This window comes from Ctenopharyngodon idella, chromosome 11 (assembly GCF_019924925.1).
Source record: "Ctenopharyngodon idella isolate HZGC_01 chromosome 11, HZGC01, whole genome shotgun sequence".
Classification (NCBI taxonomy): Eukaryota; Metazoa; Chordata; class Actinopteri; order Cypriniformes; family Xenocyprididae; genus Ctenopharyngodon; species Ctenopharyngodon idella.
The window spans coordinates 6746096-6762477 of NC_067230.1; the positions used below are offsets into that span (position 1 = coordinate 6746096).

A 16382-nucleotide genomic window follows, 5' to 3' on the forward strand; every position below is an offset into this window, starting at 1 on the left:
TACTTTTCATAACAAGATCCGTTTGTGGATTTTTGTATTTTTCTGTGACCATAATAACATTTTACCATTAATAGACGCAGTTCAACACTGTTTCCCTAAGTTAATAAACATTTTGGAGCGGTTTGAATCCAGTCTGAATCTTTTGAGATGAGCTACAACCCTAAATAATTAAGTTATTTTTGACTTTGCTGTACTATTGCCGTTGTTGGTTTATATAATTATTGAGATTAATACAGTAATCAATGGAGTTTTTCCTTGTTTTAAATCTTTGAGCAGCAGCAAGTTTGTTTACCATTTTGTGGATCACCTGGTAGTTTACATGAGCTGAAGTTAGTTTGCTTAAGCATAACATATTCTTAACCCTTTATCTGTCACTGTCATAAATACATATTTTTATAAATTCTTCCAACTTTTTCATTCTGGTTTTTAATGAAAAACTTATTGACCTCAAACGATCCGTTCAGATGTATTGTGTGATGTTATATTATGAGGATGTTTTGTAGCTTTTCCTCTCAGTTCAATATGATGAAGTTCAAATCACCCAAACAACAAGATGGTTTCCTGGTTAATGACACTGAGGGTGGAGATTAAATTATCATAGGTTAGGAATTAACAAATCAAAGCTAGGGATTATTTACAGTGTTTTATGCTTTTATTTTGCTGCCAACCAAACTGTGCTTTATTAATCAGTTGACAAAACAGGTTAAGGGTTAATAAAATTAAAATCAGCATTGACCACTTTAGTGATCCTCAAGTCAGCCGGATAACTATATATATATATATATATATATTGTATTGCGTATTTATGGTGATAAAGTGTGATGTAGTTTGTACCGACTGTATTAGATGCTGCAATAATGGCTGTGTCTCAAACTCCAGTGATCTCGCCACCCAGACAGTATTGTTAGACATGGCAGGCGTGTTTGGATCGTGTATGTTGTGAACGAAGGAACATGAACGATTCTTATCAGAGTCATCAGACACTATTTTTAACACTTCCATTCTTTGCTCTTGCAATGTTAACTGCAATGATTTAGCCTGAGGTATTCAGTGCACTGCAGCGCTACTGGAAAGTTTGAGGAAGTTCCACTGAATTCACAGCGATTCACATTTTGTAGTGATCCAAATGCAGCAGTTTGTGAGCTAGGAGACTTTGACCACATCCCACCTTTTCAAAAATATTCACTGCCCATTTATAGAAACATCACAGAACCACATTTGTAGGACATTTCCCTGAAATCCACATGCACTCATGTTGATATATATATATATATATATATATAATATATATATATTTTTATATATATATTTTTATATTTTTATATATATATATATGACGCTTTGAAATATACTTTATGTTGTTATTTGCACACTGAAGGCACAGGTAGATAACATACTTGCACTGTTTAATAACATATTTTTAGCCATTTGCTTTTATTGCCTCTACAGTGTAATAAGAATCTTCCTGATAATTATGTTATTAATTTTGAAAGCTGGGTCTGCAGCCTTTTTAATCTGTATTAGTGCACTTCTTCACAGGTTAAAAATAGTTTAACATAAGTGTGAATATTTTTTTAAGCATTGCTGTGGATGTATGAGAACAGAGCATGCGTTATGCACAGTGGTATATGTTGGTGCTCACACGCTACGGGACCCACGGATGCCCTGACTGCGTGTGGGAAAAGACCCTCTGAACTCTTCTTCACACTGGTCGCAGGCTGAGCCCCCCCCTTCCCCCTTTATCTGTTCCTTTCTCTCCAGCTCCCTCTCTCTCACACGCCGAGCGTCAGGCTGCATTAACTATGAATCAATCTTGTGTTGAACGCTTTGACTGCAGATGGGGTTAAGAATTAAAGGATGCATAGATTCTCTGTCCTCGTCCATTTGTTAGCTCTGGTTCTATAACTCATTAACTCGGACACTCTCAGGGGAAGAAAAAATGCTTGTGCAGAAGTTTTCCCATGATTTTTGAAGGACCATCTGAGTTTTGATTTGAACATCTTATTTTTTATATATGTAAAATATATATCTTTTCAATGTAATGATACTGAATCAGAACAACTGGTGGAAAAAGTACCATAAAAGTATTATAAAAGTTGAACATATGACTTGTGCACTTTATTTCATGTTTTCTGAAGCATTGTCTAATGAACAGACCAAAATTTAAGTTGTTATTCACTGATATTCATAAAATGAATCATTGAGTCAATGTTATTTTAGTATTATTTGTATACTATTACATTATTCATATTGCCCGCCATGCACATTTGCCTTAAAGCAACCGAGGTGGTGGTGGCACCGGGGCTTGAGCCCGTCATCGCTGCTTGCAGCTATATTATATTATTTATTTATTTATTTTTTTAAATCGGCTTTTATTTTTTTATATTTTTACTTTTCTTTTACATTTTAGTTTTAGTAATGTTACTAAATTGTTTTTTTATTTGTATTATTTTTTTATATTTCTATTTAGCTTTTTGTATTTTAGTTATTTTAGTTTAGTAATGTTAGTACTTCAACTTATTTTATTTCAGTTAGTTGCCAAAGAAAGACATCTAATTTTCATTCAATTTTTAATCAAATAACTTGAAATAAACTTTAGTTCAATTAACGGAAACCCTTTCAATAGTTTTTTGTTAGTAATAATAATAATAAGTTCTAATAGTTAGAAACTGTAACAACGCTATTTGAACTCATGACGGTTAATTTAGTGAAATGATCTGACTCAAAAGAATGATTCAGTCATGCGTTTCACAGAAGAATGACTTTAGTTTTGGTCTATCAATCACGCAAAGCTATCATGTGACTTCAGAAGACTTGCGCAGAAGTCTTATTATTCATTTTAATTTTATATATATATATATATATATATATATATATATATATATATATATATATATATATATATATATATATATATATAATGACAAGACAATGTAGCATATACGCACACATTTATTTATATATTAATTTGGTAATTTTGGAGCTTGACAGCCCTGGTCCCCATTCACTTCCATTATTTGGAAAAGATCGACTAGAATATTCATGCAAAATTCAGCTTTTGTGTTTAATGGAAGTCAGAAATTAAATATGGAAGTTATTTTCATTTTTGAACTATTCTAATAATGTCTCATCTATTATAGGTGTTTCTTTTTGCACAGATATTTTGTGGCTTTTCTCTTGGATCTCAGGAGGCTGTGACTAGCGAAACAGCAGAATGACTAATGTGCTTCTTGTCACCTTTCTGACACTTATCTGATCGTCCTAACTCATTTTGCATTTTTCAGTCCTCGAGTTGAAATGCTGCCATTCTCTGAGAGTGAAATAAGGAAAACAGTGCGGTTGTGGGTGACGGTTATTTTCAGAGCAGGGAAAATGGTCCAGTTATATCAAGTATCTGTGTGTTTGTTTCAAATGTAAGATTAATGGTGGGGGGTGTATAGTGTTGCTCCAAGGCGCTTGTGTTGGTGGCAGTGGGTTGAAACAAAAGCTTGATTGTTGCACTAATTGAAATGTGATACCTGTTACTTGCGATGGCTTTTTGCTCTCAGTAGTTAAAGGTGTTGGTGCAGGCGGGTTATTTTAGCCCTGTAAACTTTTAATACGTGTGGCGAGGTTGACTCACATCTCAGTGACTCGTGTGCAAAATGAATTTGAAAAACGAACCACTTGGAACTTTCAGGATATTAATGATTTACTGCACCTCCACGATCCTCAAAAAAAACATTTTCAAACGTAAATATTCCGGATTTGGAACTCACGGCGTAATTTACGATGCTAATGTGTAGACCGCTGTAAAGTTTCCATTCTGCTAACAAGCAGCAAAGTAAAGTTAGTCCTTCTCAATACAGTCCAGAGAGAGTAATACATCCTTTCTGTCTTCTGTTTGCTGAGATCATAAACAACATGTGAACTTTCTCTCTTCACTCTTTAGACTCAGATCAAGAGCTCAACTGTGAAGGTTTGTTTGTCGTAAGTCAAAAATTCTGTGCGAATCATTTGGAAACTTATGAGTCATAATTAAGAGTCTCTGCATGGCATCTGCATGCGAGTGTCGTCGTGCGTGCCGGATACGTTTTACAGTTCCCTTCAGTGTCCTATAGCACAAGTCGAATTTAAGAGGAATGTGTAAGTTGCATCCAGCTGTGGCTGCTTGTGTAAAGCTGTGTTGCCATGACGACACTCCTGCACGACTGGCTCAAGGTCGTTCGGGCGGTGACGACGAGCTGGATGTGCCTGGCGACGGTGTGTGCACGATATGCACACATACGCGGAAGGAAGCTCTCTGCAGTACCGTGGGTGTCTGAAAGTGAAACTTGGAAATACCTGCAAACATTTTCTGTGCATGAAGACTTTCTCCTGAGACGGTGAAAGGGCTTGAGGAGGAAAATATAGTGTTTGGTTTTTCATTTACTCATTGCTGTCATACTTAATTTGTTGCGTTTTCCAGCCCAGTTCAGATTTCTCCACGATTCCGTCGTTGTTTTCCTGTTTTTGCCGTCAAAAGAGGATAGAAAGAGGGGGGAAAATGGCTAATGAGGTTTAAAGAGTGAAAAGTGCACACTCCTGTTTTTTTTCCCTCTCTCTTTTTTGGCTTTCTCACCCTCTGCTGAAGAATGCTCGTAAAACGGGTTCACCTGAATAAGCCCACGGGAGGGTAAGGCCCTGGTCTGGTCTTGTTACCATTGTAAAAAGTTAGCAAGACTTGGTGTGTGTTTGTGTTGTGTTTAGGGCCCTGTTGTATAATAGTAGAGAAAAGTTTTAAGTCACGAGGTAAATGTTACCAGATGCGTTCTCAAGCAGTTGAGCCTAGAGGAAGGAGAGGGGGGAGAGATAGAGAGAGAAGTCGATGGAAAGAGAGAAAGTCAACTTTGGATGAACTTCTCAACTGCTTAGCGGCCACCTTGTTTTCATTTTGCCAGCATCCCCAGCCCCCAATTTGACGAAAGGTTTGTGGAGAGTTAGTCAGAATTCCACACTTACAAAACTCCACTGTATTACTGGAGTATGAACTACAGCCAAACTGAAATAATGTTGAATATTTACTCTACAATTAAAGGATTAGTTCAACGAAAAATGAATATGCTGTCATGGTTTACTCACCCTCATGTTGTTCCAAACCTGTATGACTTTTTTTTAATTTTTTTTATTCAGTGGAACACAAAAGAAGATATTTTGAAGAATATTGAAAGTTCTTTTTCCTATTCTCAAACTTGTGCATCAAGTTTTCCAGTCACAAAGCTCCATTTGTTTTCACTTGACCAATCTCAATGTGCCAGCTCAGAGATTCTTTTAAATTAGTCGATGACACTTACTTACTTCTGTGAAAAACAAACAAACAAATAAACAAAATAGACATTTTGAAATTATTTTTTTTGTCAGTACAATGAAAGTCAGTGAGGTCAATGTTGTTTGACTTTCTTTTGTGTTCCACAGTCCGTAAGTGATGGCAATTTTAATTTTGGGGTAAACTATTCCTTTAAAATGGCTAAAAATAGACTGATTTCAGTCTGTCACTACTCAAATGTCTTTTTTTTTTTTTTTTTTTTTTAATGCTCGCATGGAAAAAAAAAAAGAAGTTCAATAGGAACTTTCAGTTCTGGGTGAACTGAACTGTTCCTCCAGGTGAGAGTTTTGATTCAGTGCAGCTGTGGGTCATGTGGACATACAGTCTCATACACAAGTAATTAAAATGTTCATCCTTTGATGATTGCTTCTGACATATGAACGTGATCTTTAAACATGGACTGTGCCTTTCTTCTTCTTTCTTCTCTTGCATGCGCCTTTAAAACTCTATGCTTACCTTTTCCTGTGTGTAGTAACCCCTCCTCACCTCTTGCACTCTTGCACCCAAGTTTGTGCACCACTCTTTTTTTTACCTATATGGATGGGCTGCATGATTAGTAACAGTATACGCTACCGTTCAAAGTTTGGGGTTAATAATTTTTTTTTAAAGGGGTCATGACATGAGAAATTAAATTCTCCTTGATCTTTTGGCATATAAGAGGTCTTTGTGTCATTAATATATCTTGCAAGTTCTATAATTTAAAACGTCCTCGTCATCAGTAAAAAAGCATTTATATAATCAAGCTGTAAAAAAAAAGCTTTGTTTTGATCCGAGGTGGCATGTGACGTCACAGGGGCACAATCATTTGCATACGACTCTGGAGTAAGACTACAACGACTACTTTTACGTCATTGCATCGTTGTCCCCGCCTGCTGGTGTTCAATCGATGAGCAGCGAGTGGATCTAAAGTAGTTGTTTATGATAAGATTGTGATAATAACAAGATTACGATGCCACGCAGACGTTGTGCTGTTCCTGGCTCTGGAAAAACATGATCTTTGCATAAGCTGCCGAAGGATACCGATGTCAGAGAAAAATGGATTCTGTTTATTTTTAACGAACGTCCTAGTCACGTCAGTACTGACATGTTTGTACTGTACATTTTACCAGTGACTGGCTTTGCCCAAAAACTTATGCTCAAAGATCAGGCTGTGCCATTTGTTTTGGAACCAGCAAGGACCCCTCAAACTGTAAGTAATGTGTTTAATTTTTAAACTGGTAATAACAGTTAAATTCAAAATGGATAATCCTAGTATTTTTATAATGGCTGAAGCTATCAATAACACAGCACGAGTTTATCTGGACACTTGCCAAAACTGACACTCTTACACCACATAATGAATCTCTTACTGTATTTACATTGTGTTTGCATTGTTAGTTATGGAGAAAGCATTTCGTGAGAGTGCGAAATAGCATTGCAATGACGAGATCACTGCATTCACTAGATCAACAGGCTGTCACCTGCTCAATGCTCATCACTGCAACCTTCCATGTGATGGGAACATATCTAAATATAATGCAGTAATCAACACTTTTCACGATTCGTTAAATTCAACAGCTGTAATAGTAAAAATGTAGCAAAAGTATTCGAGAGGGTTCCACACATAATACTTATTTCTTATGCAAAGATGTTAACCAATCACAGCAGTGGGTGTTTACATTGAAGTCTCACAGCAGACACGCCCCTTCAAACTGAGCATTCACAGGGCTAAAGGGGTAGAGGGCTAAAATCAGGGTAGAAAATAGCCATTTATTTCTAAATTATGACAATTGTTTTGATGTAAAAATCATATTAACATTATGGGCCCTATTTTAACAATATAAGCGCATTGTCTAAAACGCACGGCGCAAGTGCACTTAGGGCGTGTCCGAATCCACTTTTGCTAGGGAAAAATGGTCGGCGTGCCCGGTGCATGGTCTAAAAGGGTTGTCCCTATTCTCTTAATGAGCAATGGGTGTGTTTTGGTCGTAATGTGCAATAAACCAATCAGAGTCTCATCTGCCATTCTCTTTAAAAGCCAGTTGCGCTCGTGCCATGGCGGATTCGCTATTTACATGGTGGAATTTGCAAGCGGAAAAACTGAACGCTTCTCTAGCGAGGAAACGGATCTGCTCGTGCGCGAGGTTAAAGCGTGCGAGCAGACCAAGCCGGATTCCACCAAAGCATTTTTATCTTTATGCACACAATAATATTTTTTTTACATTGTAATCCTTTCATTTTTAATATTTGACATGTTTGTGGTCTGCTGCGCGTCCCTGTGTGTGTAATAAGCGGTGTGTACACGCATTGTGCACCCGCATATAGGCTCATATTACTAACGCGCTCTTTAAATAACAAAAAAATATTGACTTTAGACCAGGTTTTTGTTGGTCAATGGCGCAGTCTATTTCAGTTGCCTCAAAATAGCAATGCGCCAACAATGCGCCTGAACACACCTCGTTTTCAGACCAGCAAGTCCATGGACGCGCAAATGCATATGGTATTTAAACAACGTGGCGCTGGATGTGAAAATGATAACTGCGTCGGGCTGAAGCTGGCAAAAAACATTTGCGTCGCGCCTTGCGCCGCATTGCGCAGTATGTATGATAGTGCACCTCAAGAAACATTATAAAAAAATAAATAAAAAAAATCCAGTTCATGACCCCTTTAAGAAATTAATTCTTGTACTCAAGATGCATTATATTTTCTGATAATTTGGTCAAACAAAAGGTTAGATCCATAATGAATTAGTATTAGGTTATAAATAAATGTAATAATATAATTATACTATATTATACATTATAAATATGACTGGATGAGGCATGTTATGGAAGCATGTCATTGCAACACTATTGGAGAAGTAGACTTTTTTTTTTTTTTTTTTTTTTTTTTAAATGTTTACCTTCACACCGTGAAGCTTTTTTTGCATCGATGGTTGATGCACCCCTCTTTTGCTCAGTGTATTTCCATAGGCTTCAGCTTTCTTTGTTCCTGAGGAGCGTCACAGAGTCCATAATCTCTCTGTCTCAGGACGATAATCTGATGATGTTGAAGGGACAACGCTGAATAGGATTTTAGCATTACAGTGATTAAATCAAAGGTAGAATACAAGCTTTTGAAGAAAAACAGGTATGCGGTGTCATCGCAGCTTTGCAGCAGAGCAGATGCACCACATGCGTCTGCCTCGACAAAAAAAAAGATTGCACCAGGTGGGGAAAGCAATGGTCTGTCCCTTTAATCACATCATTTATGTTTTAATTAGCCACTGTCGCAGCCGTCGTGTGCTGTCGGGACCGGTCACACACCTGAGACACACGTGCCACTAATCAAAGAGCGTGACAGACAAAACGGACACCACAGTCTGCGATCTGCGGTTGACCAATATGGCTAAAATGCATAATTGCATTGAATATATTGATGATTTCAGAATCTGTATCAATGTCAGTCTGTATTAGGAATCTGGATTTAGATTTTTATGCCACGGGATGTAGGAGGGACTTATGGCTTTTGGTTTGAAATGCATTTCATTCTACTGGACAGAGTCCAAGACCGTGTGGTAAAGCAGATTACATCCTGGTCTCTGCTGTCTGTCTGCTTGTCGCCATGGCTTCACTCGTGTTTGTGGCCTGTTGTCAAGGTGACGAGGCCAGTCGTGGGCGGGGACAGCTCTCCTTGCTGTGGAAAAGATGATGGGCGTCCTCTTCCCTTTAGGAGGTCCATCTATGCACTATTAATAGAGCAGCTTGTAATTGTATTGGCCTTTTGTCATTACTAAATATTAATTAAAATTAAATTATGTATACATACACTGCCAAGGTCCTGCCGCTATATATATCATACCATATTGGAGTGAGCTGCTTAACCTTTCACTCTTTGTGGTTGCAAATGACGATACAAAACCCTGATGCCAAAAAAACAGGTTGACACTGTTTGGATGATCTATTGCATTCATTTCACATCTTGACATTTGTCATTTTTTTATCGGAGGCATTTCAGTGGGTGAACTAACCCAATCTTTTGTCTTTAGCATGGAGTACAGACAATGAAGGTGATGACAAATGGTAAACATTTTACAGAAAGTGTCCCAACGGAGCTTGTTGTGACTGCTGTACAACATTTGATATGAAGGGAGGTGCCACTATTGACATTTGTAAGATGTTTGTTTCGGAGCCTAGCAGTTAGCGCACATGCTACATGCAGTGCTTAAAGTCGTTTTTTATCAGTCAGTCAACACAATTTGCTTTGAGGCAATTTTGTTAGCTGACACTAAAAATTAAAAAAATGTAAACCCTGAATAACCCTAATATCTAAAACTAAAAATTAGAAATGTTGAAAATAAGTTGAAATGTAATAATTAATAAATCTGAAATAGAATAATTTAAAACTAACTAGAAATATAATATATATATATATATATATATATATATATATATAATTAGTGCTGTCAATCGATTAAAAAAATAACTAATTAATCGCACATTTTTTTCTGTAATTAATCACGATTAAAAACATTGGAGTTTTTAATATTTTTATATTGTACTAATTTCACAGTTACACTCCTAAATTAATGTAGAAACATCTTAAAGACAGTATATTTTAAATATTTGATTAAATGGCATCTTTTATGAATGAAGGCCAGTATCACTGATACTAATACTGGTTCTGATGTCTCTATGAAATTTTTTTTTTTTTTTTTAAAAGACATTAATTATAGATGTTCAAAATTACAGTATAACTGAAAGCTATCAATTTCAACATTTTAGGCTTAAAAAATAACTTTGTTTCAAGTTCACTTACATTAAATCTTCACATAAACCCATGATAATAAATGTCATATTTACCTGTGGGCTTCCTACCTGTCTAACAGGTAGGAAATATACAGAAATTGTAATAAAGTTATCAAACACTTTACAGTCTTCACTGCATAAATTATAAATTAAATGCAGATTATTCCTTATTAAAGCTACAGTTTTTTTTTCTTTTACCTTTTGTTCTTTGATTAACATTAATGACAGACATCACAGACACGGATCTGACGCGCATCTCATTTTCTCACAACTCTTTAAATTAATTTAAGACTGCTCTTATGAGGATACTCGACAAAACTTCTTTCTGTGTCACAGACACGACATTCACAGACAGCGCGTTTGTCTTGTGGTGCTTGAATGGTTTAAAAGCATTCACATGAATAAGAGCATGATCATATAATGTAACGCTAGCCAAATTATGACAGAAAAACGGATGATGTGTTAATATTTTTAATGAGTTAAACTGAGAAAATTAATCGCATGCATTTAAGATGGCCTACGTAAATCTGGGGCGGGGCGAGTGTGTTAAATGTGTTAAATTTTATTCATGTTATTCAAAATATAAAAAAAAATTCGGTAACACTTTACAATAAGGTTCATTAGTTAACATTAGTTAACTACATTAGAATGTATAACAGTAAAAATAACAGTGCTCTGAGATTAATTGTTGCATTCAAAGAAAAAAAACCCCCGCCTCTCATCAACACATTTTGATGCATTTAGAAACTTTGCGTTTTACACCAAGGTTTCTGGTCTGAGTGACTAATATACTTATAAAACTTAAATAACTTAAATGGATAATTCACCCCAAAATAAGCATCTTCTGCAGAACACAAAAAAAGATATATTGAAGAATGTTGGGTTCCAAACAACATTGACCTTGTCCAACGTTACATGGGCAAAACATTGGAAAAAAAAATTAAAAACATTTTTATTTGTGTTTTACACAAAGTCAGTCATAAAGGTTTGGAATGACATGAGGGTGAGTAAATGACAGAGGTTAATGAACTATCCCTTTAACAGGATTTTAATGCAAAAATCACTCTGATTGATTGAAATGTACCAATATCTGCCCAGTGGATTGAATTGATCCACAGTGATATATTTATTTGTCAGATGCTTAGAAATCGGAACACGTTAAAAGGCTGATGTGCTTTTTTGCCTAAGGAAAGTGCCACAATGCTTCCTGACAGTTTGACTCATCACCCGTGCTTGTCTCCAATCAGCATCTGACCAAACAGTGTTCAGGATCAGTGCGTAGTGACCGATCTCTCACTCAGCACCCAGTCAGACACCATCAGCAGTGCATGGCGAGAGAGCACTGCTGACCCCAGAGCAGGTCAAGGGTTATCTTTAAGAAAAGAACAAGCTAACAAAAGCAACTGGCCTTTAACCCCGTTCATTCTGCTCTTTAGAGCGCTGAGCTAGCTGCCATTTTGCTTTAGCAAGTCTATATGTAGAATGTGCTGTTACAGGAAGTTTCCAGGTTTATTTATAGGTTTAGTTTTGAAGTAATTCAGGTTAGGAAGGTCACGGCATAACTGTGGTTTTGCACTGATATGTTGGAGAGTTTCACCTAGTTGACATTGATGGCTGTGAAAAAAAAAAAACGCCTGCACCATTTTCGTATGCATTTTGATGTTAGTTTTCTGTCACGCACCCGTCTTTTACTGTTTATTTACTGATTTCCGTCTCTTTTGACATTGTAAATTAAAGGAAATGACGTCCCCCGTCAAACCCCCGTTTTGTGTAGCTTTTACCATTTGACTGGTTTCAGAGCTTCTATTGTTTGAAGCTCAATTCATTTTCATGAAATAACTGACTTGCCAGTCAGCCAGCGGTTTTCTGCCAAGGTGACTAAGAGTGTAACCTTAAAATATTCAGAGAAGCCTTTTGAACCCGACCGGGCTTCATCGAACGTATTGGCAGTTCAAACTCGATTAGTTGATTTTTATCTTTAATATTGGAGGCACTTTGGAGCGTTCCCCAGCCTTCGGCCTTTCTCTCGTGCTCCCTGGGTGCTCGGCCCGTTCGACCTCTCTGTTGTCTCAGCGCTCATAAGTCATTTAAACACGCTTTTAATAGTGTTAGCCTACGTCGAGCTGGCGTTTAGCCCGTGTTGGGGCAGCATGTGGTGAGGGAGAGGAAAGAGAACCTGGAGAACAGAAGGGGTCACAGGCTGAGGTCAGCATGGGGCACTTAGCTCCCTTTACTATGAAAACTGCATAATTTGATTTGTGAATGAGGATGATGGAGGAGAAAAAAGCATTCAGTTTATTCTCCAAGAGAACCAGCTGTTTAAGAGAGAGAAAGTCACAGGCAGGGTCTGTCTTAAGCCAGTCCAATTTAGTTTAATGACCTTCATTTTACATTGAAATACCAAAAATGTCCCAAAAATCAAACTATGAAAATACTCATTCATGTTTAAAAATGGTCTAATTACATCAAAAAAATTTAAATGCAAAAAAGTTTAAACCATTTCAGCAATTTAATAGTCAGTTATTTACATATTTCTATCATTTATTTTTTCATATTTAATTACTATTTTATTTAATGTTGAATTTAATCATTTAATAATTTAATAATATTAAATATTTAAAATATTGCCATGACATGCAAATTGCCAACATATGGAACAAAAATTGTAGACAAATAAATAAAATTAATTTATTTCACCAAATTACTGTTTAAGTTTGGTTTGGCATTTGAGTTTGGCTGTTGACATCAGTTTAAACAACCATCCAAAGTCTTTTTTTCTGTCCTTACTATCTACTATCTACTATCTGTGAAATTTACAGTAAAAAACGTATTTCTTTAACCGATATAGTGTTAATATACCATCCTATTAAAGTACTAATATCTGTTTTGTATCATTGTAACACATCCATCAAAAAAAGTTGGTGATTAGAAAGTCACATGATGAATCAAAGCACATGACAAGCAGCTTTTCCACAAGCTGAGAAGGTAAATACTAAAATATAAATATGTGTATTTCGCACAGATACAAAACGCCATGGTAACACACATGACATTATAAAGTAATGCAATAAACATTTATTTAACAATGTTAGATATAACATAAAACCCTAATGTACATAACTGATAAGAAAAACTAAGAAGAAACAGTTATTTCAATGAAAAGACATCAAATGTGAAGTGTCATGTAGGGAATTCTGGGAATGTCCATTTACGGTTTTTCATTGTATTTTCTTTCATTTTTTTCACTTCCAAAACTGTAAATTTCTAAGTATTTTATTGTAAAATTACATTAAATGTATGGTTAGTTCTATTACAGTTATTAACCGTATATAGTAAGGAAACTTATTGTTAAAGGGATAGTTCACCCAAAAAAGAAAATTATCCCATGATTTACTCGCCCTCAAGCCATCCTAGGTGTATATCTTCTTCAGGCGAACACAATCAGAGATACATTAAAAAATATCCTGGCTCTTCCAAGGTTTATAATGGTATTGAATTGGGGGCTTGATTTTGAAGCCCAAAAAAATGCATCCATCCATCATAAAAATAATCCATACGGCTCCAGAGGTTTAATGAAGGCCTTCTGAAGCGAAGCGAATGGTTTTTGTATGAACAATATCCATATTTAAAACTTTATTAACTATAATAACTAGCTTCCCATCCCTACTTGTTTAAAGCGCGAGAGCTGACAAAGCTTACGATACTCCTCTATCCTACGTCATACATCGTGTCAGGGGATCATTTTTATTTTTGGGTGAACTATCCCTTTTTACCGTAGCATCTTTACAGTCTTTTACTGTTAAAATCACAATCATTTTTTTTAGTGTATGGTTATATTGTTACTTTTGTGTTATTTGCTTTAAGCAAGCTATCCGTTTAAAATCCTCCATTCGATTGTTCTAGAAAAGACTTGTTTAATAAACATCAGTAGGTAGAAATAATATAAAGTGAATTGTGATTTTGAAATGATTATTCTGTCAACATCTGGGTAGATGTTGGTTCATTTTTAGTAGTTTCCTCCTGAAACATTTGTACTTTGTAGCCAATATAAATGCCACAAGGAAGTAGTTTTCACCTTAGCAACAGCAAATTCATATTTACAGCATTACTTTATCTTCAACATCAGCACTAAAACATTCGCTTTAGCTCTGCTGAGTCGTCCTGCTTTTAACATTGTTTGAAATCCCACGTTCTACCGATTTCAAAACAAATCCGAGCGGTGAGAAAGAAACGGAGTAGTAAAAGAAAGAGTGCAGGGGGGAGACGGGAGAGCGAAAGAGAGCAGGGATCCTCCTGCCAGTAGAATCCTTTTGTAGAGGTCAGAGTTCAGCTGCTGTGCTGCTATTGGCTGAGGAAAGGTGAAATTAAAACCACTGTAAACTTTTGACCCTGCCGGAGCTGCGCAGGAACGCCCAGGACCAGTTTGGAATGGAGCCTACGCTCTTCCTCTGTTTACTCGGAGAGAGAGAGGGAGAGGGAGGGAGAAAGAGTGGAGGCTGGAAAAAGGAATCGACACAGTCACAGTCTGGAATGAATAAGTTGTTCAACCGCGCAGAGCAGTCAACATGAGTTCAAGAAAAAATAAAAAAAACACAGATGGAAAAAAACAAGAAATGCAGTGGGGTTTTATGCTGCACAAGTTTCTCTTTCTTTCTTTCTCTTTTCTCCTTTCATTATGGGTTCAGAAATCCATGGATGTTTTTCAGAGTGGAGCTGTGCTCTTTAAATGGGCTTTTTTATGAGGAAAATGAGGCCCACCCTCTGCTTTTTCCATTTGCCCTCAGAGCTCTGTGTTTTTATGTGCTTGAAATAGTGGATGCTACATTAGCTCACTGGGTAAAACTGGACTAGATGACCAGGCACGTGTTACCCTTCCACCCCCCGTTCCTCTTTATTTGGTACTTTTCCCCCTCACTTTTGCAGTCTTTTTATTTTCCTCCATGCTTTTTTTCTCCCTGTCAGGCTGCTGAAAGCCCCTCTGTCATAGATTAATGAATGAATTTGCATAGTATGGACTTTGTGTTCAAATACATTTTTTGTACCCCCATGCTTGCTTGTTTTCCCTCTCTCTCTCTCTCTCTCTCTCTCCTGCGGAGGTGATTCTGTCAGCGTTTGTTGCATTTTTCCTGAACTCTGCAGTTTTTGCTCCTCATTGTTGGTACGAGGTGCGTATGCCAGATTCTTGAACGAGAGGGAAGGCGAACGCTAAAGTGCCTTCTCTGTCTCCTCCCTAATCTAGTACTTAAACACATGTAATGTGTGTGTGTGTTGGTATTGCACAGCAGGAATGACTTATTATCTGGTGGTCTGTTACAGTAACACAGTTGGATTAACAGATTTATTGTTATGAATCACAAAGTGGGCCTGTGGCGCACGCCCATAAGCAACACCACATACACATTAGGCTGCACGATTAATCGGATTAAAATCGAAATCGTGATATAGCCTGGTGTGATATGGTGTTATTAAACCTCAAAAGGCTGTTATTTAATTCAATAAATATAAATGCATAGTGTGTTTCACAGTGAAGGAGAGCACTCTGATCTGCCTCTAATTTATTGCTCATTCTTCAAGCACATGTGGCTTGTAATATGATGTTCATATTTGCTGCATGTTATTGTTTCAGAGAGACTTATTATTCTATAATAATATTATTATTATTATTATTATTATTATTAATAGTTGTAGTGTAAATAGATATATATCAATATATATATCAAATTTTATTACATAATCTATTATTTAATAAAAAATACCATAAAAACAGTAATATTTACTCCAGTCTTCAGTGTCACATGATCCTTCATAAATCATATGCTGATTTGCTGCTCAAGAAACATTTCTTATAATCAATGTTGAAAACAGTTGTTGCTTCTTAATATTTTTGTAGAAACCGTGCTAGTTTTTTTTTTTTTTTTCTTCTCCTGACTCCTGAATAGAAAGTTCAAAAGCATTTATGTGAGAGAAAACTTTTGTAACATTGTAAATGTCTTTACTGTAATTTTTTGATCAATTGAATGCATCCTTACTGAAGTACAAATGTTTGAACAGTAGTGTATATAATTAATAAAATAATATATAAACTTAATAAAAATTAGGGCTGTTTAACGATTAATCACGACTAATTGCATCCAAAATAAAAGTTTGTGTTTACATAATATATGTATGTGTACTTTGCACATTTAATTTGTGTGTATATATATATATATATATATTTACATGTGTATATAATATATTTATATTTATATAGAATTTAAATTGTGTATAAATAT

The 16382-nt window shown here is 36.1% G+C and overlaps 1 protein-coding gene across 1 annotated transcript in view; it reads left to right on the plus strand.

Moving 5' to 3' along the window:
• Positions 1-16382, plus strand: part of ncoa3 (nuclear receptor coactivator 3) — a 45818-nt gene that overhangs the window by 364 nt on the left and 29072 nt on the right.